Source organism: Rissa tridactyla, chromosome 6 (genome assembly GCF_028500815.1).
Source record: "Rissa tridactyla isolate bRisTri1 chromosome 6, bRisTri1.patW.cur.20221130, whole genome shotgun sequence".
NCBI lineage: Eukaryota > Metazoa > Chordata > Aves > Charadriiformes > Laridae > Rissa > Rissa tridactyla.
Window position 1 is genome coordinate 11833185 of NC_071471.1, and position 22716 is coordinate 11855900.

The following is a 22716-nucleotide window of genomic DNA, read 5'->3' on the forward strand; positions in this document are numbered from 1 at the left end:
CTGCAGGGCACGTGGGAGGCTTGTGGAGGTTTTTTGGGTTGTTGGGTGCTGTAGGCTTTTGCCGGCAGGCGGGGGGGCGTTGAGTGTTTTGGTGTTGCGAGTGGGGTGTTGCGGCAGGCGGGTGGGTGTGCGGGGCTGCGGGGCGTGTAGCAGGGGTGTGGAGGTCTTTTGGGGTGTTGGGTGGTGTATGATTTTGGCGTCGGGCGGAGCGTCTGGCGAGCGTTGTGGTGTTGCGAGTGGGGTATTCTGGCAGGCGTCGGGGCAGGTGCGGGTGTTGTTGCGGGAGGAGGGAGGGTGTGTGGGGCTGTAGGGCGCGTGTGGTGCGTGAGTGTGGTGTAAGTATTTAGTGGTGTTGTGTGTGGGGTGTTGTGTTGTGGCAGGTGCGTGTGTTGTTGCGTGAGGCGGGTGCGTGTGTGTGTGTGTAGGGCAGGGTGCGTGTGGTGAGGGGTGTGTATTTTTTGCGGGGTGTTGCGTGTGGGGTGTTGTTTTGTGTGAGGTGTGTTGTGGGTAGGTGCGTGTGTTGCGTGTGTGTTTGTGTGTGTGTGTGTGGTGTGAGGCGTTGTTGTGTGCGTGAGTGCGGGAGGGCGGTGTGGGCGGTGGGTGTGGAGAGGGCTGTTGTGGGGCAGAGGGGTGCCTACGGCCATACCACCCTGAGAACGCCCGACCTTGTCTGATCTCGGAAGCTAAGCAGGGTCGGGCCCGGTTAGTACTTGGATGGGAGACCGCCTGGGAATACCGGGTGCTGTAGGCTTTTGCCGGCGGGCGGAGGGGCGCTGCGCGTTTTGCTGTTGCGGCCGGCAGGGGGGCAGGTGCGGGTGTCGTTGCGGCAGGCGGGTGGGTGTGTGGGGCTGCGGGGCGCGTGGGAGGCTTGTGGAGGTTTTTTGGGCTGTTGTAGGCTTTTGCCGGCAGGCGGGGGGGCGTTGAGTGTTTTGGTGTTGCGCGTGGGGTGTTGCGGCAGGCGGGTGGGTGTGTGGGGCTGGAGGGCGCGGGGCGTGTGGGAGTGGTGTGTAAGTATTTTGGGGGGCTGTGTTGGGGCAGGTGCGGGTGTAGTTGCGGCAGGCGGGCGGGTGTGTGGGGCTGCGGGCCATGTGGCAGGGGTGTGGAGGTTTTCTGGAGTGTTGCGCGTGGCATGTTGGGTGCTGTAGGCTTTTGGGGGCGGGCGGAGGGGTGTTGAGCGTTTTGGTGTTGCGGGTGGGGGGTTGTGTCGGGGGGGCAGGTGCGTGTGTGGTTGCGGCAGGCGGGTGGGTGTGTGGGGCTGCAGGGCACGTGGGAGGCTTGTGGAGGTTTTTTGGGTTGTTGGGTGCTGTAGGCTTTTGCCGGCAGGCGGGGGGGCGTTGAGTGTTTTGGTGTTGCGAGTGGGGTGTTGCGGCAGGCGGGTGGGTGTGCGGGGCTGCGGGGCGTGTAGCAGGGGTGTGGAGGTCTTTTGGGGTGTTGGGTGGTGTATGATTTTGGCGTCGGGCGGAGCGTCTGGCGAGCGTTGTGGTGTTGCGAGTGGGGTATTCTGGCAGGCGTCGGGGCAGGTGCGGGTGTTGTTGCGGGAGGAGGGAGGGTGTGTGGGGCTGTAGGGCGCGTGTGGTGCGTGAGTGTGGTGTAAGTATTTAGTGGTGTTGTGTGTGGGGGTGTTGTGTTGTGGCAGGTGCGTGTGTTGTTGCGTGAGGCGGGTGCGTGTGTGTGTGTGTAGGGCAGGGTGCGTGTGGTGAGGGGTGTGTATTTTTTGCGGGGTGTTGCGTGTGGGGTGTTGTTTTGTGTGAGGTGTGTTGTGGGTAGGTGCGTGTGTTGCGTGTGTGTTTGTGTGTGTGTGTGTGGTGTGAGGCGTTGTTGTGTGCGTGGGGGTGTGCGTGAGTGTGGGAGGGCGGTGTGGGCGGTGGGTGTGGAGAGGGCTGTTGTGGGGCAGAGGGGTGCCTACGGCCATACCACCCTGAGAACGCCCGATCTCGTCTGATCTCGGAAGCTAAGCAGGGTCGGGCCCGGTTAGTACTTGGATGGGAGACCGCCCGGGAATACCGGGTGCTGTAGGCTTTTGCCGGCGGGCGGAGGGGCGCTGCGCGTTTTGCTGTTGCGGCCGGCAGGGGGGCAGGTGCGGGGTGTCGTTGCGGCAGGCGGGTGGGTGTGTGGGGCTGCGGGGCGTGTAGCAGGGTGTGGAGGTCTTTTGGGGGCTGTGTTGGGGCAGGTGCGGGTGTAGTTGCGGCAGGCGGGCGGGTGTGTGGGGCTGCGGGCCATGTGGCAGGGGTGTGGAGGTTTTCTGGAGTGTTGCGCGTGGCATGTTGGGTGCTGTAGGCTTTTGGGGGGCGGGCGGAGGGGTGTTGAGCGTTTTGGTTGTTGCGGGTGGGGGGTTGTGTCGGGGGGGCAGGTGCGTGTGTGGTTGCGGCAGGCGGGTGGGTGTGTGGGGCTGCAGGGCACGTGGGAGGCTTGTGGAGGTTTTTTGGGTTGTTGGGTGCTGTAGGCTTTTGCCGGCAGGCGGGGGGCGTGAGTGTTTGGTGTTGCGAGTGGGGTGTTGCGGCAGGCGGGTGGGTGTGCGGGGCTGCGGGGGCGTGTAGCAGGGGTGTGGAGGTCTTTTGGGGTGTTGGGTGGTGTATGATTTTGGCGTCGGGCGGAGCGTCTGGCGAGCGTTGTGGTGTTGCGAGTGGGGTATTCTGGCAGGCGTCGGGCAGGTGCGGGTGTTGTTGCGGGAGGAGGGAGGGTGTGTGGGGCTGTAGGGCGCGTGTGGTGCGTGAGTGTGGTGTAAGTATTTAGTGGTGTTGTGTGTGGGTGTGTTGTGTTGTGGCAGGTGCGTGTGTTGTTGCGTGAGGAGGCGGGTGCGTGTGTGTGTGTGTAGGGCAGGGTGCGTGTGGTGAGGGGTGTGTATTTTTTGCGGGGTGTTGCGTGTGGGGTGTTGTTTTGTGTGAGGTGTGTTGTGGGTAGGTGCGTGTGTTGCGTGTGTGTTTGTGTGTGTGTGTGTGGTGTTGAGGCGTTGTTGTGGTGCGTGAGTGCGGGAGGGCGGTGTGGGCGGTGGGTGTGGAGAGGGCTGTTGTGGGGCAGAGGGTGCCTACGGCCATACCACCCTGAGAACGCCCGATCTCGTCTGATCTCGGAAGCTAAGCAGGGTCGGGCCCGGTTAGTACTTGGATGGGAGACCGCCCGGGAAATACCGGGTGCTGTAGGCTTTTGCCGGCGGGCGGAGGGGGCGCTGCGCGTTTTGCTGTTGCGGCCGGCAGGGGGGCAGGTGCGGGGTGTGGTTGCGGCAGGCGGGTGGGTGTGTGGGGCTGCGGGGCGCGTGGGAGGCTTGTGGAGGTTTTTTGGGCTGTTGTAGGCTTTTGCGGCAGGCGGGGGGCGTTGAGTGTTTTGGTGTTGCGAGTGGGGTGTTGCGGCAGGCGGGTGGGTGTGCGGGGCTGCGGGGCGTGTAGCAGGGGTGTGGAGGTCTTTTGGGGTGTTGGGTGGTGTATGATTTTGGCGTCGGGCGGAGCGTCTGGCGAGCGTTGTGGTGTTGCGAGTGGGGTATTCTGGCAGGCGTCGGGGCAGGTGCGGGTGTTGTTGCGGGAGGAGGGGAGGGTGTGTGGGGCTGTAGGGCGCGTGTGGTGCGTGAGTGTGGTGTAAGTATTTAGTGGTGTTGTGTGTGGGGTGTTGTGTTGTGGCAGGTGCGTGTGTTGTTGCGTGAGGCGGGTGCGTGTGTGTGTGTGTAGGGCAGGGTGCGTGTGGTGAGGGGTGTGTATTTTTTTGCGGGGTGTTGCGTGTGGGGTGTTGTTTTGTGTGAGGTGTGTTGTGGGTAGGTGCGTGTGTTGCGTGTGTGTTTGTGTGTGTGTGTGTGGTGTGTGAGGCGTTGTTGTGGTGCGTGGGGGTGTGCCGTGAGTGTGGGGAGGGCGGTGTGGGCGGTGGGTGTGGAGAGGGCTGTTGTGGGGCAGAGGGGTGCCTACGGCCATACCACCCTGAGAACGCCCGACCTCGTCTGATCTCGGAAGCTAAGCAGGGTCGGGGCCCAGTTAGTACTTGGATGGAGACCGCCCGGAATACCGGGTGCTGTAGGCTTTTGCCGCGGGCGGAGGGGCGCTGCGCGTTTTGCTGTTGCGGCCGGCAGGGGGGCAGGTGCGGGTGTCGTTGCGGCAGGCGGGTGGGGTGTGTGGGGCTGCGGGGCGTGTAGCAGGGGTGTGGAGGTCTTTTGGGGGGCTGTGTTGGGGCAGGTGCGGGGTGTAGTTGCGGCAGGCGGGCGGGTGTGTGGGGCTGCGGGCCATGTGGCAGGGGTGTGGAGGTTTTCTGGAGTGTTGCGCGTGGCATGTTGGGTGCTGTAGGCTTATTGGGGGCGGGCGGAGGGGTGTTGAGCGTTTTGGTGTTGCGGGTGGGGGGGTTGTGTCGGGGGGGCAGGTGCGTGTGTGGTTGCGGCAGGCGGGTGGGTGTGTGGGGCTGCAGGGCACGTGGGAGGCTTGTGGAGGTTTTTTGGGTTGTTGGGTGCTGTAGGGCTTTTGCCGGCAGGCGGGGGGGCGTTGAGTGTTTTGGTGTTGCGAGTGGGGTTGTTGCGGCAGGCGGGTGGGTGTGCGGGGCTGCGGGGCGTGTAGCAGGGGTGTGGAGGTCTTTTGGGGTGTTGGGTGGTGTTATGATTTTGGCGTCGGGCGGAGCGTCTGGCGAGCGTTGTGGTGTTGCGAGTGGGGTATTCTGGCAGGCGTCGGGGCAGGTGCGGGTGTTGTTGCGGGAGGAGGGAGGGTGTGTGGGGCTGTAGGGCGCGTGTGGTGCGTGAGTGTGGTGTAAGTATTTAGTGGTGTTGTGTGTGGGGTGTTGTGTTGTGGCAGGTGCGTGTGTTGTTGCGTGAGGCGGGTGCGTGTGTGTGTGTGTAGGGCAGGGTGCGTGTGGTGAGGGGTGTGTATTTTTTGCGGGGTGTTGCGTGTGGGGTGTTGTTTTGTGTGAGGTGTGTTGTGGGTAGGTGCGTGTGTTGCGTGTGTGTTTGTGTGTGTGTGTGTGGTGTGAGGCGTTGTTGTGTGCGTGAGTGCGGGAGGGCGGTGTGGGCGGTGGGTGTGGAGAGGGCTGTTGTGGGGCAGAGGGGTGCCTATGGCCATACCACCCTGAGAACGCCCGATCTCGTCTGATCTCGGAAGCTAAGCAGGGTCGGGCCCCGGTTAGTACTTGGATGGGAGACCGCCCGGGAATACCGGGTGCTGTAGGCTTTTGCCGGCGGGCGGAGGGGCGCTGCGCGTTTTGCTGTTGCGGCCGGCAGGGGGGCAGGTGCGGGTGTGGTTGCGGCAGGCGGGTGGGTGTGTGGGGCTGCGGGGCGCGTGGGAGGCTTGTGGAGGTTTTTTGGGCTGTTGTAGGCTTTTGCCGGCAGGCGGGGGGCGTTGAGTGTTTTGGTGTTGCGCGTGGGGTGTTGCGGCAGGCGGGTGGGTGTGTGGGGCTGGAGGGCGCGGGGCGTGTGGAGTGGTGTGTAAGTATTTTGGGGGCTGTGTTGGGGCAGGGTGCGGTGTGTAGTTGCGGCAGGCGGGCGGGTGTGTGGGGCTGCGGGCCATGTGGCAGGGGTGTGGAGGTTTTCTGGAGTGTTGCGCGTGGCATGTTGGGTAGGCTTTTGGGGGCGGGCGGAGGGGTGTTGAGCGTTTTGGTGTTGCGGGTGGGGGGTTGTGTCGGGGGGGCAGGTGCGTGTGTGGTTGCGGCAGGCGGGTGGGTGTGTGGGGCTGCAGGGCACGTGGGAGGCTTGTGGAGGTTTTTTGGGTTGTTGGGTGCTGTAGGCTTTTGCCGGCAGGCGGGGGGGCGTTGAGTGTTTTGGTGTTGCGAGTGGGGTGTTGCGGCAGGCGGGTGGGTGTGCGGGGCTGCGGGGCGTGTAGCAGGGGTGTGGAGGTCTTTTGGGGTGTTGGGTGGTGTATGATTTTGGCGTCGGGCGGAGCGTCTGGCGAGCGTTGTGGTGTTGCGAGTGGGGTATTCTGGCAGGCGTCGGGGCAGGTGCGGGTGTTGTTGCGGGAGGAGGGAGGGTGTGTGGGGCTGTAGGGCGCGTGTGGTGCGTGAGTGTGGTGTAAGTATTTAGTGGTGTTGTGTGTGGGGTGTTGTGTTGTGGCAGGTGCGTGTGTTGTTGCGTGAGGCGGGTGCGTGTGTGTGTGTGTAGGGCAGGGTGCGTGTGGTGAGGGGTGTGTATTTTTTTGCGGGGTGTTGCGTGTGGGGTGTTGTTTTGTGTGAGGTGTGTTGTGGGTAGGTGCGTGTGTTGCGTGTGTGTTTGTGTGTGTGTGTGTGGTGTGAGGCGTTGTTGTGTGCGTGGGGGTGTGCGTGAGTGTGGGAGGGCGGTGTGGGCGGTGGGTGTGGAGAGGGCTGTTGTGGGGCAGAGGGGTGCCTACGGCCATATCACCCTGAGAACGCCCGATCTCGTCTGATCTCGGAAGCTAAGCAGGGTCGGGCCCGGTTAGTACTTGGATGGGAGACCGCCTGGGAATACCGGGTGCTGTAGGCTTTTGCCGGCGGGGCGGAGGGCGCTGCGCGTTTTGCTGTTGCGGCCGGCAGGGGGGGCAGGTGCGGGTGTCGTTGCGGCAGGCGGGTGGGTGTGTGGGGCTGCGGGGCGCGTGGGAGGCTTGTGGAGGTTTTTTGGCTGTTGTAGGCTTTTGCCGGCAGGCGGGGGGGCGTTGAGTGTTTTGGTGTTGCGCGTGGGGGTGTTGCGGCAGGCGGGTGGGTGTGTGGGGCTGGAGGGCGCGGGCGTGTGGGAGTGGTGTGTAAGTATTTTGGGGGGCTGTGTTGGGGCAGGTGCGGGTGTAGTTGCGGCAGGCGGGCGGGGTGTGTGGGGCTGCGGGCCATGTGGCAGGGGTGTGGAGGTTTTCTGGAGTGTTGCGCGTGCATGTTGGGTGCTGTAGGCTTTTGGGGGCGGGCGGAGGGGTGTTGAGCGTTTTGGTGTTGCGGGTGGGGGGTTGTGTTGGGGGGCAGGTGCGTGTGTGGTTGCGGCAGGCGGTGTGGGTGTGTGGGGCTGCAGGGCACGTGGGAGGCTTGTGGAGGTTTTTTGGGTTGTTGGGTGCTGTAGGCTTTTGCCGGCAGGCGGGGGGGCGTTGAGTGTTTTGGTGTTGCGAGTGGGGTGTTGCGGCAGGCGGGTGGGTGTGCGGGGCTGCGGGGGCGTGTAGCAGGGGTGTGGAGGTCTTTTGGGGTGTTGGGTGGTGTATGATTTTGGCGTCGGGCGGAGCGTCTGGCGAGCGTTGTGGTGTTGCGAGTGGGGTATTCTGGCAGGCGTCGGGGCAAGGTGCGGGTGTTGTTGCGGGAGGAGGGAGGGTGTGTGGGGCTGTAGGGCGCGTGTGGTGCGTGAGTGTGGTGTAAGTATTTAGTGGTGTTGTGTGTGGGGTGTTGTGTTGTGGCAGGTGCGTGTGTTGTTGCGTGAGGCGGGTGCGTGTGTGTGTGTGTAGGGCAGGGTGCGTGTGGTGAGGGGTGTGTATTTTTTGCGGGGTGTTGCGTGTGGGGTGTTGTTTTGTGTGAGGTGTGTTGTGGGTAGGTGCGTGTGTTGCGTGTGTGTTTGTGTGTGTGTGTGTGGTGTGAGGCGTTGTTGTGTGCGTGGGGGTGTGCGGTGAGTGCGGGAGGGCGGTGTGGGCGGTGGGTGTGGAGAGGGCTGTTGTGGGGCAGAGGGGTGCCTACGGCCATACCACCCTGAGAACGCCCGATCTCGTCTGATCTCGGAAGCTAAGCAGGGTCGGGCCCAGTTAGTACTTGGATGGGAGACCGCCCGGGAATACCGGGTGCTGTAGGCTTTTGCCGGCGGGCGGAGGGGCGCTGCGCGTTTTGCTGTTGCGGCCGGCAGGGGGGCAGGTGCGGGTGTCGTTGCGGCAGGCGGGTGGGTGTGTGGGGCTGCGGGGCGTGTAGCAGGGGTGTGGAGGTCTTTTGGGGGGCTGTGTTGGGGCAGGTGCGGGTGTAGTTGCGGCAGGCGGGGCGGGTGTGTGGGGCTGCGGGCCATGTGGCAGGGGTGTGGAGGTTTTCTGGAGTGTTGCGCGTGGCATGTTGGGTGCTGTAGGCTTTTGGGGGCGGGCGGAGGGGTGTTGAGCGTTTTGGTGTTGCGGGTGGGGGGTTGTGTCGGTGGGGGCAGGTGCGTGTGTGGTTGCGGCAGGCGGGTGGGTGTGTGGGGCTGCAGGGGCACGTGGGAGGCTTGTGGAGGTTTTTTGGGTTGTTGGGTGCTGTAGGCTTTTGCCGGCAGGCGGGGGGGCGTTGAGTGTTTTGGTGTTGCGAGTGGGGTGTTGCGGCAGGCGGGTGGGTGTGCGGGGCTGCGGGGCGTGTAGCAGGGGTGTGGAGTCTTTTGGGGTGTTGGGTGGTGTATGATTTTGGCGTCGGGCGGAGCGTCTGGCGAGCGTTGTGGTGTTGCGAGTGGGGTATTCTGGCAGGCGTCGGGGCAGGTGCGGGTGTTGTTGCGGGAGGAGGGAGGGTGTGTGGGGCTGTAGGGCGCGTGTGGTGCGTGAGTGTGGTGTAAGTATTTAGTGGTGTTGTGTGTGGGGTGTTGTGTTGTGGCAGGTGCGTGTGTTGTTTGCGTGAGGCGGGTGCGTGTGTGTGTGTGTAGGGCAGGGTGCGTGTGGTGAGGGGTGTGTATTTTTTGCGGGGTGTTGCGTGTGGGGTGTTGTTTTGTGTGAGGTGTGTTGTGGGTAGGTGCGTGTGTTGCGTGTGTGTTTGTGTGTGTGTGTGTGGTGTGAGGCGTTGTTGTGTGCGTGAGTGCGATGAGAGGGCGGTGTGGGCGGTGGGTGTGGAGAGGGCTGTTGTGGGGCAGAGGGGTGCCTACGGCCATACCACCCTGAGAACGCCAACGATCTCGTCTGATCTCGGAAGCTAAGCAGGGTCGGGCCCGGTTAGTACTTGGATGGGAGACCCGCCTGGGAATACCGGGTGCTGTAGGCTTTTGCCGGCGGGCGGAGGGGCGCTGCGCGTTTTGCTGTTGCGGCCGGCAGGGGGGCAGGTGCGGGTGTCGTTGCGGCAGGCGGGTGGGTGTGTGGGGCTGCGGGGCGCGTGGGAGGCTTGTGGAGGTTTTTTGGGCTGTTGTAGGCTTTTGCCGGCAGGCGGGGGGGCGTTGAGTGTTTTGGTGTTGCGCGTGGGGTGTTGCGGCAGGCGGGTGGGTGTGTGGGGCTGGAGGGCGCGGGGCGTGTGGGAGTGGTGTGTAAGTATTTTGGGGGGCTGTGTTGGGGCAGGTGCGGGTGTAGTTGCGGCAGGCGGGCGGGTGTGTGGGGCTGCGGGCCATGTGGCAGGGGTGTGGAGGTTTTCTGGAGTGTTGCGCGTGGCATGTTGGGTGCTGTAGGCTTTTGGGGGCGGGCGGAGGGGTGTTGAGCGTTTTGGTGTTGCGGGTGGGGGGTTGTGTCGGGGGGGCAGGTGCGTGTGTGGTTGCGGCAGGCGGGTGGGTGTGTGGGGCTGCAGGGCACGTGGGAGGCTTGTGGAGGTTTTTTGGGTTGTTGGGTGCTGTAGGCTTTTGCCGGCAGGCGGGGGGGCGTTGAGTGTTTTGGTGTTGCGAGTGGGGTGTTGCGGCAGGCGGGTGGGTGTGCGGGGCTGCGGGGCGTGTAGCAGGGGTGTGGAGGTCTTTTGGGGTGTTGGGTGGTGTATGATTTTGGCGTCGGGCGGAGCGTCTGGCGAGCGTTGTGGTGTTGCGAGTGGGGTATTCTGGCAGGCGTCGGGGCAGGTGCGGGTGTTGTTGCGGGAGGAGGGAGGGTGTGTGGGGCTGTAGGGCGCGTGTGGTGCGTGAGTGTGGTGTAAGTATTTAGTGGTGTTGTGTGTGGGGTGTTGTGTTGTGGCAGGTGCGTGTGTTGTTGCGTGAGGCGGGTGCGTGTGTGTGTGTGTAGGGCAGGGTGCGTGTGGTGAGGGGTGTGTATTTTTTGCGGGGGTGTTGCGTGTGGGGTGTTGTTTTGTGTGAGGTGTGTTGTGGGTAGGTGCGTGTGTTGCGTGTGTGTTTGTGTGTGTGTGTGTGGTGTGAGGCGTTGTTGTGTGCGTGGGGGTGTGCGTGAGTGTGGGAGGGCGGTGTGGGCGGTGGGTGTGGAGAGGGCTGTTGTGGGGCAGAGGGGTGCCTACGGCCATACCACCCTGAGAACGCCCGATCTCGTCTGATCTCGGAAGCTAAGCAGGGTCGGGCCCGGTTAGTACTTGGATGGGAGACCGCCTGGGAATACCGGGTGCTGTAGGCTTTTGCCGGCGGGCGGAGGGGCGCTGCGCGTTTTGCTGTTGCGGCCGGCAGGGGGGCAGGTGCGGGTGTGGTTGCGGCAGGCGGGTGGGTGTGTGGGGCTGCGGGGCGCGTGGGAGGCTTGTGGAGGTTTTTTGGGCTGTTGTAGGCTTTTGCCGGCAGGCGGGGGGGCGTTGAGTGTTTTGGTGTTGCGCGTGGGGTGTTGCGGCAGGCGGGTGGGTGTGTGGGGCTGGAGGGCGCGGGGCGTGTGGGAGTGGTGTGTAAGTATTTTGGGGGGCTGTGTTGGGGCAGGTGCGGGTGTAGTTGCGGCAGGCGGGCGGGTGTGTGGGGCTGCGGGCCATGTGGCAGGGGTGTGGAGGTTTTCTGGAGTGTTGCGCGTGGCATGTTGGGTGCTGTAGGCTTTTGGGGGGCGGGCGGAGGGGTGTTGAGCGTTTTGGTGTTGCGGGTGGGGGGTTGTGTCGGGGGGGCAGGTGCGTGTGTGGTTGCGGCAGGCGGGTGGGTGTGTGGGGCTGCAGGGCACGTGGGAGGCTTGTGGAGGTTTTTTGGGTTGTTGGGTGCTGTAGGCTTTTGCCGGCAGGCGGGGGGGGCGTTGAGTGTTTTGGTGTTGCGAGTGGGGTGTTGCGGCAGGCGGGTGGGTGTGCGGGGCTGCGGGGCGTGTAGCAGGGGTGTGGAGGTCTTTTGGGGTGTTGGGTGGTGTATGATTTTGGCGTCGGGCGGAGCGTCTGGCGAGCGTTGTGGTGTTGCGAGTGGGGTATTCTGGCAGGCGTCGGGGCAGGTGCGGGTGTTGTTGCGGGAGGAGGGAGGGTGTGTGGGGCTGTAGGGCGCGTGTGGTGTGCTGAGTGTGGTGTAAGTATTTAGTGGTGTTGTGTGTGGGGTGTTGTGTTGTGGCAGGTGCGTGTGTTGTTGCGTGAGGCGGGTGCGTGTGTGTGTGTGTAGGGCAGGGTGCGTGTGGTGAGGGGTGTGTATTTTTTGCGGGGGTGTTGCGTGTGGGGTGTTGTTTTGTGTGAGGTGTGTTGTGGGTAGGTGCGTGTGTTGCGTGTGTGGTTTGTGTGTGTGTGTGTGGTGTGAGGCGTTGTTGTGTGCGTGGGGGGTGTGCGTGAGTGTGGGAGGGCGGTGTGGGCGGTGGGTGTGGAGAGGGCTGTTGTGGGGCAGAGGGGTGCCTACGGCCATACCACCCTGAGAACGCCCGATCTCGTCTGATCTCGGGAAGCTAAGCAGGGTCGGGCCCGGTTAGTACTTGGATGGGAGACCGCCTGGAATACCGGGTGCTGTAGGCTTTGCCGGCGGGCGGAGGGGCGCTGCGCGTTTTGCTGTTGCGGCCGGCAGGGGGGCAGGTGCGGGTGTCGTTGCGGCAGGCGGGTGGGTGTGTGGGGCTGCGGGGCGCGTGGGAGGCTTGTGGAGGTTTTTTGGGCTGTTGTAGGCTTTTGCCGGCAGGCGGGGGGGCGTTGAGTCGTTTTGGTGTTGCGCGTGGGGTGTTGCGGCAGGCGGAGTGGGTGTGTGGGGCTGGAGGGCGCGGGGCGTGTGGGGAGTGGTGTGTAAGTATTTTGGGGGGCTGTGTTGGGGCAGGTGCGGGTGTAGTTGCGGCAGGCGGGCGGGTGTGTGGGGCTGCGGGCCATGTGGCAGGGGTGTGGAGGTTTTCTGGAGTGTTTGCGCGTGGCATGTGGGTGCTGTAGGCTTTTGGGGGCGGGCGGAGGGGTGTTGAGCGTTTTGGTGTTGCAAGGTGGGGGGGTTGTGTCGGGGGGGCAGGTGCGTGTGTGGTTGCGGCAGGCGGTGTGGGTGTGTGTGGGGCTGCAGGGCACGTGGGAGGCTTGTGAGGTTTTTTTGGGTTGTTGGGTGCTGTAGGCTTTTGCCGGCAGCGGGGGGCGTTGAGTGTTTTGGTGTTGCGAGTGGGGTGTGTTGCGGCAGGCGGGTGGGTGTGCGGGGCTGCGGGGCGTGTAGCAGGGGTGTGGAGGTCTTTTGGGGTGTTGGGTGGTGTATGATTTGGCGTCGGGCGGAGCGTCTGGCGAGCGTTGTGGTGTTGCGAGTGGGGTATTCTGGCAGGCGTCGGGGCAGGTGCGGGTGTTGTTGCGGGAGGAGGGAGGGTGTGTGGGGCTGTAGGGCGCGTGTGGTGCGTGAGTGTGGTGTAAGTATTTAGTGGTGTTGTGTGTGGGGTGTTGTGTTGTGGCAGGTGCGTGTGTTGTTGCGTGAGGCGGGTGCGTGTGTGTGTGTGTAGGGCAGGGTGCGTGTGGTGAGGGGTGTGTATTTTTTGCGGGGTGTTGCGTGTGGGGTGTTGTTTTGTGTGAGGTGTGTTGTGGGTAGGTGCGTGTGTTGCGTGTGTGTTTGTGTGTGTGTGTGTGTGTGGTGTGAGGCGTTGTTGTGTGCGTGAGTGTGGGAGGGCGGTGTGGTGGCGGTGGGTGTGGAGAGGCTGTTGTGGGGCAGAGGGGTGCCTATGGCCATACCACCCTGAGAACGCCCGATCTCGTCTGATCTCGGAAGCTAAGCAGGGTCGGGCCCGGTTAGTACTTGGATGGGAGACCGCCTGGGAATACCGGGTGCTGTAGGCTTTTGCCGGCGGGCGGAGGGGCGCTGCGCGTTTTGCTGTTGCGGCCGGCAGGGGGGCAGGTGCGGGTGTCGTTGCGGCAGGCGGGTGGGTGTGTGGGGCTGCGGGGCGCGTGGGAGGCTTGTGGAGGTTTTTTGGGCTGTTGTAGGCTTTTGCCGGCAGGCGGGGGGGGCGTTGAGTGTTTTGGTGTTGCGCGTGGGTGTGTTGCGGCAGGCGGGTGGGTGTGTGGGGCTGGAGGGCGCGGGGCGTGTGGGAGTGGTGTGTAAGTATTTTGGGGGGCTGTGTTGGGGCAGGTGCGGGTGTAGTTGCGGCAGGCGGGCGGGTGTGTGGGGCTGCGGGCCATGTGGCAGGGGGTGTGGAGGTTTTCTGGAGTGTTGCGCGTGGCATGTTGGGTGCTGTAGGCTTTTGGGGGCGGGCGGAGGGGTGTTGAGCGTTTTGGTGTTGCGGGTGGGGGGGTTGTGTCGGGGGGGCAGGTGCGTGTGTGGTTGCGGCAGGCGGGTGGGTGTGTGGGGCTGCAGGGCACGTGGGAGGCTTGTGGAGGTTTTTTGGGTTGTTGGGTGCTGTAGGCTTTTGCCGGCAGGCGGGGGGGCGTTGAGTGTTTTGGTGTTGCGAGTGGGGTGTTGCGGCAGGCGGGTGGGTGTGCGGGGCTGCGGGGCGTGTAGCAGGGGTGTGGAGGTCTTTTGGGGTGTTGGGTGGTGTATGATTTTGGCGTCGGTGGCGGAAGCGTCTGGCGAGCGTTGTGGTGTTGCGAGTGGGGTATTCTGGCAGGCGTCGGGGCAGGTGCGGGTGTTGTTGCGGGAGGAGGGAGGGGTGTGTGGGGCTGTAGGGCGCGTGTGGTGCGTGAGTGTGGTGTAAGTATTTAGTGGTGTTGTGTGTGGGGTGTTGTGTTGTGGCAGGTGCGTGTGTTGTTGCGTGAGGCGGGTGCGTGTGTGTGTGTGTAGGGCAGGGTGCGTGTGGTGAGGGGTGTGTATTTTTTGCGGGGTGTTGCGTGTGGGGTGTTGTTTTGTGTGAGGTGTGTTGTGGGTAGGTGCGTGTGTTGCGTGTGTGTTTGTGTGTGTGTGTGTGGTGTGAGGCGTTGTTGTGTGCGTGGGGGGTGTGCGTGAGTGTGGGAGGGCGGTGTGGGCGGTGGGTGTGGAGAGGGCTGTTGTGGGGCAGAGGGGTGCCTACGGCCATACCACCCTGAGAACGCCCGATCTCGTCTGATCTCGGAAGCTAAGCAGGGTCGGGCCCGGTTAGTACTTGGATGGAGAGACCGCCTGGGAATACCGGGTGCTGTAGGCTTTTGCCGGCGGGCGGGAGGGGCGCTGCGCGTTTTGCTGTTGCGGCCGGCAGGGGGGCAGGTGCGGGTGTCGTTGCGGCAGGCGGGTGGGTGTGTGGGGGCTGCGGGGCGCGTGGGAGGCTTGTGGAGGTTTTTTGGGCTGTTTGTAGGCTTTTGCCGGCAGGCGGGGGGGCGTTGAGTGTTTTGGTGTTGCGCGTGGGGTGTTGCGGCAGGCGGGTGGGTGTGTGGGGCTGGAGGGCGCGGGGCGTGTGGGAGTGGTGTGTAAGTATTTTGGGGGGCTGTGTTGGGGCAGGTGCGGGTGTAGTTGCGGCAGGCGGGCGGGTGTGTGGGGCTGCGGGCCATGTGGCAGGGGTGTGGAGGTTTTCTGGAGTGTTGCGCGTGGCATGTTGGGTGCTGTAGGCTTTTGGGGGCGGGCGGAGGGGTGTTGAGCGTTTTGGTGTTGCGGGTGGGGGGTTGTGTCGGGGGGGGCAGGTGCGTGTGTGGTTGCGGCAGGCGGGTGGGTGTGTGGGGCTGCAGGGCACGTGGGAGGCTTGTGGAGGTTTTTTTGGGTTGTTGGGTGCTGTAGGCTTTTGCCGGCAGGCGGGGGGGCGTTGAGTGTTTTGGTGTTGCGAGTGGGGTGTTGCGGCAGGCGGGTGGTGTGTGCGGGGCTGCGGGGCGTGTAGCAGGGGTGTGGAGGTCTTTTTGGGGTGTTGGGTGGTGTATGATTTTGGCGTCGGGCGGAGCGTCTGGCGAGCGTTGTGGTGTTGCGAGTGGGGTATTCTGGCAGGCGTCGGGGCAGGTGCGGGTGTTGTTGCGGGAGGAGGGAGGGTGTGTGGGGCTGTAGGGCGCGTGTGGTGCGTGAGTGTGGTGTAAGTATTTAGTGGTGTTGTGTGTGGGGTGTTGTGTTGTGGCAGGTGCGTGTGTTGTTGCGTGAGGCGGGTGCGTGTGTGTGTGTGTAGGGCAGGGTGCGTGTGGTGAGGGGTGTGTATTTTTTGCGGGGTGTTGCGTGTGTGGGTGTTGTTTTGTGTGAGGTGTGTTGTGGGTAGGTGCGTGTGTTGCGTGTGTGTTTGTGTGTGTGTGTGTGGTGTGAGGCTGTTGTTGTGTGCGTGAGTGTGGGAGGGCGGTGTGGGCGGTGGGGTGTGTGAGAGGGCTGGTTGTGGGGCAGAGGGGTGCCTATGGCCATACCACCCTGAGAACGCCCGATCTCGTCTGATCTCGGAAGCTAAGCAGGGTCGGGCCCCGGTTAGTACTTGGATGGGAGACCGCCTGGGAATACCGGGTGCTGTAGGCTTTTGCCGGCGGGCGGGAGGGGCGCTGCGCGTTTTGCTGTTGCGGCCGGCAGGGGGGCAGGTGCGGGTGTCGTTGCGGCAGGGCGGGTGGGTGGTGTGTGGGGCTGCGGGGCGCGTGGGAGGCTTGTGGAGGTTTTTTGGGCTGTTGTAGGCTTTTGCCGGCAGGCGGGGGGGCGTTGAGTGTTTTGGTGTTGCGCGTGGGGTGTTGCGGCAGGCGGGTGGGTGTGTGGGGCTGGAGGGCGCGGGGGCGTGTGGGAGGTGGTGTGTAAGTATTTTGGGGGGCTGTGTTGGGGCAGGTGCGGGTGTAGTTGCGGCAGGCGGGCGGGTGTGTGGGGCTGCGGGCCATGTGGCAGGGGTGTGGAGGTTTTCTGGAGTGTTGCGCGTGGCATGTTGGGTGCTGTAGGCTTTTGGGGGGCGGGCGGAGGGGTGTTGAGCGTTTTGGTGTTGCGGGTGGGGGGTTGTGTCGGGGGGGCAGGTGCGTGTGTGGTTGCGGCAGGCGGGTGGGTGTGTGGGGCTGCAGGGCACGTGGGAGGCTTGTGGAGGTTTTTTGGGTTGTTGGGTGCTGTAGGCTTTTGCCGGCAGGCGGGGGGGCGTTGAGTGTTTTGGTGTTGCGAGTGGGGTGTTGCGGCAGGCGGGTGGGTGTGCGGGGCTGCGGGGCGTGTAGCAGGGGTGTGGAGGTCTTTTGGGGTGTTGGGTGGTGTATGATTTTGGCGTCGGGCGGAGCGTCTTGGCGAGCGTTGTGGTGTTGCGAGTGGGGTATTCTGGCAGGCGTCGGGGGCAGGTGCGGGTGTTGTTGCGGAGGAGGGAGGGTGTGTGGGGCTGTAGGGCGCGTGTGGTGCGTGAGTGTGGTGTAAGTATTTAGTGGTGTTGTGTGTGGGGTGTTGTGTTGTGGCAGGTGCGTGTGTTGTTGCGTGAGGCGGGTGCGTGTGTGTGTGTGTAGGGCAGGGTGCGTGTGGTGAGGGGTGTGTATTTTTTGCGGGGTGTTGCGTGTGGGGTGTTGTTTTGTGTGAGGTGTGTTGTGGGTAGGTGCGTGTGTTGCGTGTGTGTTTGTGTGTGTGTGTGTGGTGTGAGGCGTTGTTGTGTGCGTGGGGGTGTGCGTGAGTGCGGGAGGGCGGTGTGGGCGGTGGGTGTGGAGAGGGCTGTTGTGGGGCAGAGGGGTGCCTACGGCCATACCACCCTGAGAACGCCCGATCTCGTCTGATCTCGGAAGCTAAGCAGGGTCGGGCCCAGTTAGTACTTGGATGGGAGACCGCCCGGGAATACCGGGTGCTGTAGGCTTTTGCCGGCGGGCGGAGGGGCGCTGCGCGTTTTGCTGTTGCGGCCGGCAGGGGGGGCAGGTGCGGGTGTCGTTGCGGCAGGCGGGTGGGTGTGTGGGGCTGCGGGGCGTGTAGCAGGGGTGTGGAGGTCTTTTGGGGGGCTGTGTTGGGGCAGGTGCGGGTGTAGTTGCGGCAGGCGGGCGGGTGTGTGGGGCTGCGGGCCATGTGGCAGGGGTGTGGAGGTTTTCTGGAGTGTTGCGCGTGGCATGTTGGGTGCTGTAGGCTTTTGGGGGCGGGCGGAGGGGGTGTTGAGCGTTTTGGTGTTGCGGGTGGGGGGTTGTGTCGGGGGGGCAGGTGCGTGTGTGGTTGCGGCAGGCGGGTGGGTGTGTGGGGCTGCAGGGCACGTGGGAGGCTTGTGGAGGTTTTTTGGGTTGTTGGGTGCTGTAGGCTTTTGCCGGCAGGCGGGGGGGGCGTTGAGTGTTTTGGTGTTGCGAGTGGGTGTTGCGGCAGGCGGGTGGGTGTGCGGGGCTGCGGGGCGTGTAGCAGGGGTGTGGAGGTCTTTTGGGGTGTTGGGTGGTGTATGATTTTGGCGTCGGGCGGAGCGTCTGGCGAGCGTTGTGGTGTTGCGAGTGGGGTATTCTGGCAGGCGTCGGGGCAGGTGCGGGTGTTGTTTGCGGGAGGAGGGAGGGTGTGTGGGGCTGTAGGGCGCGTGTGGTGCGTGAGTGTGGTGTAAGTATTTTAGTGGTGTTGTGTGTGGGGTGTTGTGTTGTGGCAGGTGCGTGTGTTGTTGCGTGAGGCGGGTGCGTGTGTGTGTGTGTAGGGCAGGGTGCGTGTGGTGAGGGGTGTGTATTTTTTGCGGGGTGTTGCGTGTGGGGTGTTGTTTTGTGTGAGGTGTGTTGTGGGTAGGTGCGTGTGTTGCGTGTGTGTTTGTGTGTGTGTGTGTGGTGTGAGGCGTTGTTGTGTGCGTGAGTGCGGGAGGGGCGGTGTGGGCGGTGGGTGTGGAGAGGGCTGTTGTGGGGGCAGAGGGGTGCCTACGGCCATACCACCCTGAGAACGCCCGATCTCGTCTGATCTCGGAAGCTAAGCAGGGTCGGGCCCGGTTAGTACTTGGATGGGAGACCGCCCGGGAATACCGGGTGCTGTAGGCTTTTGCCGGCGGGCGGAGGGGCGCTGCGCGTTTTGCTGTTGCGGCCGGCAGGGGGGCAGGTGCGGGTGTCGTTGCGGCAGGCGGGTGGGTGTGTGGGGCTGCGGGGCGCGTGGGAGGCTTGTGGAGGTTTTTTGGGCTGTTGTAGGCTTTTTGCCGGCAGGCGGAGGGGCGTTGAGTGTTTTGGTGTTGCGCGTGGGGTGTTGCGGCAGGCGGGTGGGTGTGTGGGGCTGGAGGGCGCGGGGCGTGTGGGAGTGGTGTGTAAGTATTTTGGGGGGCTGTGTTGGGGCAGGTGCGGGTGTAGTTGCGGCAGGTGGGCGGGTGTGTGGGGCTGCGGGCCATGTGGCAGGGGTGTGGAGGTTTTCTGGAGTGTTGCGCGTGGCATGTTGGGTGCTGTAGGCTTTTGGGGGCGGGCGGAGGGGTGTTGAGCGTTTTGGTGTTGCGGGTGGGGGGTTGTGTCGGGGGGGCAGGTGCGTGTGTGGTTGCGGCAGGCGGGTGGGTGTGTGGGGCTGCAGGGCACGTGGGAGGCTTGTGGAGGTTTTTTGGGTTGTTGGGTGCTGTAGGCTTTTGCCGGCAGGCGGGGGGGCGTTGAGTGTTTTGGTGTTGCGAGTGGGGTGTTGCGGCAGGCGGGTGGGTGTGCGGGGCTGCGGGGCGTGTAGCAGGGGGTGTGGAGGTCTTTTGGGGTGTTGGGTGGTGTATGATTTTGGCGTCGGGCGGAGCGTCTGGCGAGCGTTGTGGTGTTGCGAGTGGGGTATTCTGGCAGGCGTCGGGGCAGGTGCGGGTGTTGTTGCGGGAGGAGGGAGGGTGTGTGGGGCTGTAGGGCGCGTGTGGTGCGTGAGTGTGGTGTAAGTATTTAGTGGTGTTGTGTGTGGGGTGTTGTGTTGTGGCAGGTGCGTGTGTTGTTGCGTGAGGCGGGTGCGTGTGTGTGTGTGTAGGGCAGGGTGCGTGTGGTGAGGGGTGTGTATTTTTTTGCGGGGTGTTGCGTGTGGGGTGTTGTTTTGTGTGAGGTGTGTTGTGGGTAGGTGCGTGTGTTGCGTGTGTGTTTGTGTGTGTGTGTGTGGTGTGAGGCGTTGTTGTGTGCGTGGGGGTGTGCGTGAGTGCGGGAGGGCGGTGTGGGCGGTGGGTGTGGAGAGGGCTGTTGTGGGGCAGAGGGGTGCCTACGGCCATACCACCCTGAGAACGCCCGATCTCGTCTGATCTCGGAAGCTAAGCAGGGTCGGGCCCGGTTAGTACTTGGATGGGAGACCGCCTGGGAATACCGGGTGCTGTAGGCTTTTGCCGGCGGGCGGAGGGGCGCTGCGCGTTTTGCTGTTGCGGCCGGCAGGGGGGCAGGTGCGGGTGTCGTTGCGGCAGGCGGGTGGGTGTGTGGGGCTGCGGGGCGCGTGGGAGGCTTGTGGAGGTTTTTTGGGCTGTTGTAGGCTTTTGCCGGCAGGCGGGGGGGCGTTGAGTGTTTTGGTGTTGCGCGTGGGGTGTTGCGGCAGGCGGGTGGGTGTGTGGGGCTGGAGGGCGCGGGGCGTGTGGGAGTGGTGTGTAAGTATTTTGGGGGGCTGTGTTGGGGCAGGTGCGGGTGTAGTTGCGGCAGGCGGGCGGGTGTGTGGGGCTGCGGGCCATGTGGCAGGGGTGTGGAGGTTTTCTGGAGTGTTGCGCGTGGCATGTTGGGTGCTGTAGGCTTTTGGGGGCGGGCGGAGGGGTGTTGAGCGTTTTGGTGTTGCGGGTGGGGGGTTGTGTCGGGGGGGCAGGTGCGTGTGTGGTTGCGGCAGGCGGGTGGGTGTGTGGGGCTGCAGGGCACGTGGGAGGCTTGTGGAGGTTTTTTGGGTTGTTGGGTGCTGTAGGCTTTTGCCGGCAGGCGGGGGGGCGTTGAGTGTTTTGGTGTTGCGAGTGGGGTGTTGCGGCAGGCGGGTGGGTGTGCGGGGCTGCGGGGCGTGTAGCAGGGGTGTGGAGGTCTTTTGGGGTGTTGGGTGGTGTATGATTTTGGCGTCGGGCGGAGCGTCTGGCGAGCGTTGTGGTGTTGCGAGTGGGGTATTCTGGCAGGCGTCGGGGCAGGTGCGGGTGTTGTTGCGGGAGGAGGGAGGGTGTGTGGGGCTGTAGGGCGCGTGTGGTGCGTGAGTGTGGTGTAAGTATTTAGTGGTGTTGTGTGTGGGGTGTTGTGTTGTGGCAGGTGCGTGTGTTGTTGCGTGAGGCGGGTGCGTGTGTGTGTGTGTAGGGCAGGGTGCGTGTGGTGAGGGGTGTGTATTTTTTGCAGGGTGTTGCGTGTGGGGTGTTGTTTTGTGTGAGGTGTGTTGTGGGTAGGTGCGTGTGTTGCGTGTGTGTTTGTGTGTGTGTGTGTGGTGTGAGGCGTTGTTGTGTGCGTGGGGGTGTGCGTGAGTGCGGGAGGGCGGTGTGGGCGGTGGGTGTGGAGAGGGCTGTTGTGGGGCAGAGGGGTGCCTACGGCCATACCACCCTGAGAACGCCCGATCTCGTCTGATCTCGGAAGCTAAGCAGGGTCGGGCCCAGTTAGTACTTGGATGGGAGACCGCCCGGGAATACCGGGTGCTGTAGGCTTTTGCCGGCGGGCGGAGGGGCGCTGCGCGTTTTGCTGTTGCGGCCGGCAGGGGGGCAGGTGCGGGTGTCGTTGCGGCAGGCGGGTGGGTGTGTGGGGCTGCGGGGCGTGTAGCAGGGGTGTGGAGGTCTTTTGGGGGGCTGTGTTGGGGCAGGTGCGGGTGTAGTTGCGGCAGGCGGGCGGGTGTGTGGGGCTGCGGGCCATGTGGCAGGGGTGTGGAGGTTTTCTGGAGTGTTGCGCGTGGCATGTTGGGTGCTGTAGGCTTTTGGGGGCGGGCGGAGGGGTGTTGAGCGTTTTGGTGTTGCGGGTGGGGGGTTGTGTCGGGGGGGCAGGTGCGTGTGTGGTTGCGGCAGGCGGGTGGGTGTGTGGGGCTGCAGGGCACGTGGGAGGCTTGTGGAGGTTTTTTGGGTTGTTGGGTGCTGTAGGCTTTTGCCGGCAGGCGGGGGGGCGTTGAGTGTTTTGGTGTTGCGAGTGGGGTGTTGCGGCAGGCAGGTGGGTGTGCGGGGCTGCGGGGCGTGTAGCAGGGGTGTGGAGGTCTTTTGGGGTGTTGGGTGGTGTATGATTTTGGCGTCGGGCGGAGCGTCTGGCGAGCGTTGTGGTGTTGCGAGTGGGGTATTCTGGCAGGCGTCGGGGCAGGTGCGGGTGTTGTTGCGGGAGGAGGGAGGGTGTGTGGGGCTGTAGGGCGCGTGTGGTGCGTGAGTGTGGTGTAAGTATTTAGTGGTGTTGTGTGTGGGGTGTTGTGTTGTGGCAGGTGCGTGTGTTGTTGCGTGAGGCGGGTGCGTGTGTGTGTGTGTAGGGCAGGGTGCGTGTGGTGAGGGGTGTGTATTTTTTGCGGGGTGTTGCGTGTGGGGTGTTGTTTTGTGTGAGGTGTGTTGTGGGTAGGTGCGTGTGTTGCGTGTGTGTTTGTGTGTGTGTGTGTGGTGTGAGGCGTTGTTGTGTGCGTGAGTGCGGGAGGGCGGTGTGGGCGGTGGGTGTGGAGAGGGCTGTTGTGGGGCAGAGGGGTGCCTATGGCCATACCACCCTGAGAACGCCCGATCTCGTCTGATCTCGGAAGCTAAGCAGGGTCGGGCCCGGTTAGTACTTGGATGGGAGACCGCCTGGGAATACCGGGTGCTGTAGGCTTTTGCCGGCGGGCGGAGGGGCGCTGCGCGTTTTGCTGTTGCGGCCGGCAGGGGGGCAGGTGCGGGTGTCGTTGCGGCAGGCGGGTGGGTGTGTGGGGCTGCGGGGCGCGTGGGAGGCTTGTGGAGGTTTTTTGGGCTGTTGTAGGCTTTTGCCGGCAGGCGGGGGGGCGTTGAGTGTTTTGGTGTTGCGAGTGGGGTGTTGCGGCAGGCGGGTGGGTGTGCGGGGCTGCGGGGCGTGTAGCAGGGGTGTGGAGGTCTTTTGGGGTGTTGGGTGGTGTATGATTTTGGCGTCGGGCGGAGCGTCTGGCGAGCGTTGTGGTGTTGCGAGTGGGGTATTCTGGCAGGCGTCGGGGCAGGTGCGGGTGTTGTTGCGGGAGGAGGGAGGGTGTGTGGGGCTGTAGGGCGCGTGTGGTGCGTGAGTGTGGTGTAAGTATTTAGTGGTGTTGTGTGTGGGGTGTTGTGTTGTGGCAGGTGCGTGTGTTGTTGCGTGAGGCGGGTGCGTGTGTGTGTGTGTAGGGCAGGGTGCGTGTGGTGAGGGGTGTGTATTTTTTGCGGGGTGTTGCGTGTGGGGTGTTGTTTTGTGTGAGGTGTGTTGTGGGTAGGTGCGTGTGTTGCGTGTGTGTTTGTGTGTGTGTGTGTGGTGTGAGGCGTTGTTGTGTGCGTGGGGGTGTGCGTGAGTGCGGGAGGGCGGTGTGGGCGGTGGGTGTGGAGAGGGCTGTTGTGGGGCAGAGGGGTGCCTACGGCCATACCACCCTGAGAACGCCCGATCTCGTCTGATCTCGGAAGCTAAGCAGGGTCGGGCCCGGTTAGTACTTGGATGGGAGACCGCCCTGGGAATACCGGGTGCTGTAGGCTTTTGCCGGCGGGCGGAGGGGCGCTGCGTGTTTTGCTGTTGCGGCCGGCAGGGGGGGCAGGTGCGGGTGTCGTTGCGGCAGGCGGGTGGGTGTGTGGGGCTGCGGGGCGCGTGGGAGGCTTGTGGAGGTTTTTTGGGCTGTTGTAGGCTTTTGCGCGCAGGCGGGGGGGCGTTGAGTGTTTTGGTGTTGCGCGTGGGGTGTTGCGGCAGGCGGGTGGGTGTGTGTGGGGCTGGAGGGCGCGGGGCGTGTGGGAGTGGTGTGTAAGTATTTTGGGGGGCTGTGTTGGGGCAGGTGCGGGTGTAGTTGCGGCAGGTGGGCGGGTGTGTGGGGCTGCGGGCCATGTGGCAGGGGTGTGGAGGTTTTCTGGAGTGTTGCGCGTGGCATGTTGGGTGCTGTAGGCTTTTGGGGGCGGGCGGAGGGGTGTTGAGCGTTTTGGTGTTGCGGGTGGGGGGTTGTGTCGGGGGGGCAGGTGCGTGTGTGGTTGCGGCAGGCGGGTGGGTGTGTGGGGCTGCAGGGCACGTGGGAGGCTTGTGGAGGTTTTTTGGGTTGTTGGGTGCTGTAGGCTTTTGCCGGCAGGCGGGGGGGCGTTGAGTGTTTTGGTGTTGCGAGTGGGGTGTTGCGGCAGGCGGGTGGGTGTGCGGGGCTGCGGGGCGTTGTAGCAG

The 22716-nt window shown here is 64.2% G+C and overlaps 18 non-coding genes and 1 pseudogene across 18 annotated transcripts; all 19 read left to right on the forward strand.

The window, feature by feature from the left end:
• The first annotated feature begins 632 nt into the window (after nt 1-632).
• LOC128912162 (5S ribosomal RNA) lies at nt 633-751 on the forward strand. The gene has a single exon (XR_008467493.1). It is a non-coding gene; the product is annotated as a 5S ribosomal RNA (ribosomal RNA).
• Nucleotides 752-1900: 1149 nt separating this feature from the next.
• LOC128912000 (5S ribosomal RNA) lies at nt 1901-2019 on the forward strand. Its single transcript, XR_008467331.1, has one exon. It is a non-coding gene; the product is annotated as a 5S ribosomal RNA (ribosomal RNA).
• A 1004-nt stretch (nt 2020-3023) lies between these two features.
• LOC128912117 (5S ribosomal RNA) lies at nt 3024-3143 on the forward strand. Its single transcript, XR_008467448.1, has one exon. It is a non-coding gene; the product is annotated as a 5S ribosomal RNA (ribosomal RNA).
• A 741-nt stretch (nt 3144-3884) lies between these two features.
• Nucleotides 3885-4002, forward strand: LOC128912189 (5S ribosomal RNA; annotated as a pseudogene).
• A 1007-nt stretch (nt 4003-5009) lies between these two features.
• Nucleotides 5010-5129, forward strand: LOC128912167 (5S ribosomal RNA). Its single transcript, XR_008467498.1, has one exon. It is a non-coding gene; the product is annotated as a 5S ribosomal RNA (ribosomal RNA).
• Nucleotides 5130-6272: 1143 nt separating this feature from the next.
• LOC128912076 (5S ribosomal RNA) lies at nt 6273-6391 on the forward strand. Its single transcript, XR_008467408.1, has one exon. It is a non-coding gene; the product is annotated as a 5S ribosomal RNA (ribosomal RNA).
• Nucleotides 6392-7542: 1151 nt separating this feature from the next.
• On the forward strand, nt 7543-7661 carry LOC128912122 (5S ribosomal RNA). The gene has a single exon (XR_008467453.1). It is a non-coding gene; the product is annotated as a 5S ribosomal RNA (ribosomal RNA).
• Nucleotides 7662-8668: 1007 nt separating this feature from the next.
• LOC128912183 (5S ribosomal RNA) lies at nt 8669-8790 on the forward strand. The gene has a single exon (XR_008467514.1). It is a non-coding gene; the product is annotated as a 5S ribosomal RNA (ribosomal RNA).
• A 1149-nt stretch (nt 8791-9939) lies between these two features.
• Nucleotides 9940-10058, forward strand: LOC128912099 (5S ribosomal RNA). Its single transcript, XR_008467430.1, has one exon. It is a non-coding gene; the product is annotated as a 5S ribosomal RNA (ribosomal RNA).
• Nucleotides 10059-11212: 1154 nt separating this feature from the next.
• Nucleotides 11213-11331, forward strand: LOC128912182 (5S ribosomal RNA). The gene has a single exon (XR_008467513.1). It is a non-coding gene; the product is annotated as a 5S ribosomal RNA (ribosomal RNA).
• Nucleotides 11332-12478: 1147 nt separating this feature from the next.
• On the forward strand, nt 12479-12597 carry LOC128912056 (5S ribosomal RNA). The gene has a single exon (XR_008467388.1). It is a non-coding gene; the product is annotated as a 5S ribosomal RNA (ribosomal RNA).
• A 1157-nt stretch (nt 12598-13754) lies between these two features.
• LOC128912166 (5S ribosomal RNA) lies at nt 13755-13874 on the forward strand. The gene has a single exon (XR_008467497.1). It is a non-coding gene; the product is annotated as a 5S ribosomal RNA (ribosomal RNA).
• A 1148-nt stretch (nt 13875-15022) lies between these two features.
• On the forward strand, nt 15023-15142 carry LOC128912150 (5S ribosomal RNA). The gene has a single exon (XR_008467481.1). It is a non-coding gene; the product is annotated as a 5S ribosomal RNA (ribosomal RNA).
• Nucleotides 15143-16299: 1157 nt separating this feature from the next.
• LOC128912123 (5S ribosomal RNA) lies at nt 16300-16418 on the forward strand. Its single transcript, XR_008467454.1, has one exon. It is a non-coding gene; the product is annotated as a 5S ribosomal RNA (ribosomal RNA).
• Nucleotides 16419-17425: 1007 nt separating this feature from the next.
• On the forward strand, nt 17426-17544 carry LOC128912001 (5S ribosomal RNA). The gene has a single exon (XR_008467332.1). It is a non-coding gene; the product is annotated as a 5S ribosomal RNA (ribosomal RNA).
• Nucleotides 17545-18695: 1151 nt separating this feature from the next.
• On the forward strand, nt 18696-18814 carry LOC128912110 (5S ribosomal RNA). The gene has a single exon (XR_008467441.1). It is a non-coding gene; the product is annotated as a 5S ribosomal RNA (ribosomal RNA).
• A 1148-nt stretch (nt 18815-19962) lies between these two features.
• Nucleotides 19963-20081, forward strand: LOC128912124 (5S ribosomal RNA). The gene has a single exon (XR_008467455.1). It is a non-coding gene; the product is annotated as a 5S ribosomal RNA (ribosomal RNA).
• A 1001-nt stretch (nt 20082-21082) lies between these two features.
• Nucleotides 21083-21201, forward strand: LOC128912057 (5S ribosomal RNA). The gene has a single exon (XR_008467389.1). It is a non-coding gene; the product is annotated as a 5S ribosomal RNA (ribosomal RNA).
• Nucleotides 21202-21935: 734 nt separating this feature from the next.
• LOC128912142 (5S ribosomal RNA) lies at nt 21936-22055 on the forward strand. The gene has a single exon (XR_008467473.1). It is a non-coding gene; the product is annotated as a 5S ribosomal RNA (ribosomal RNA).
• The last annotated feature ends 661 nt before the right edge of the window (nt 22056-22716 follow it).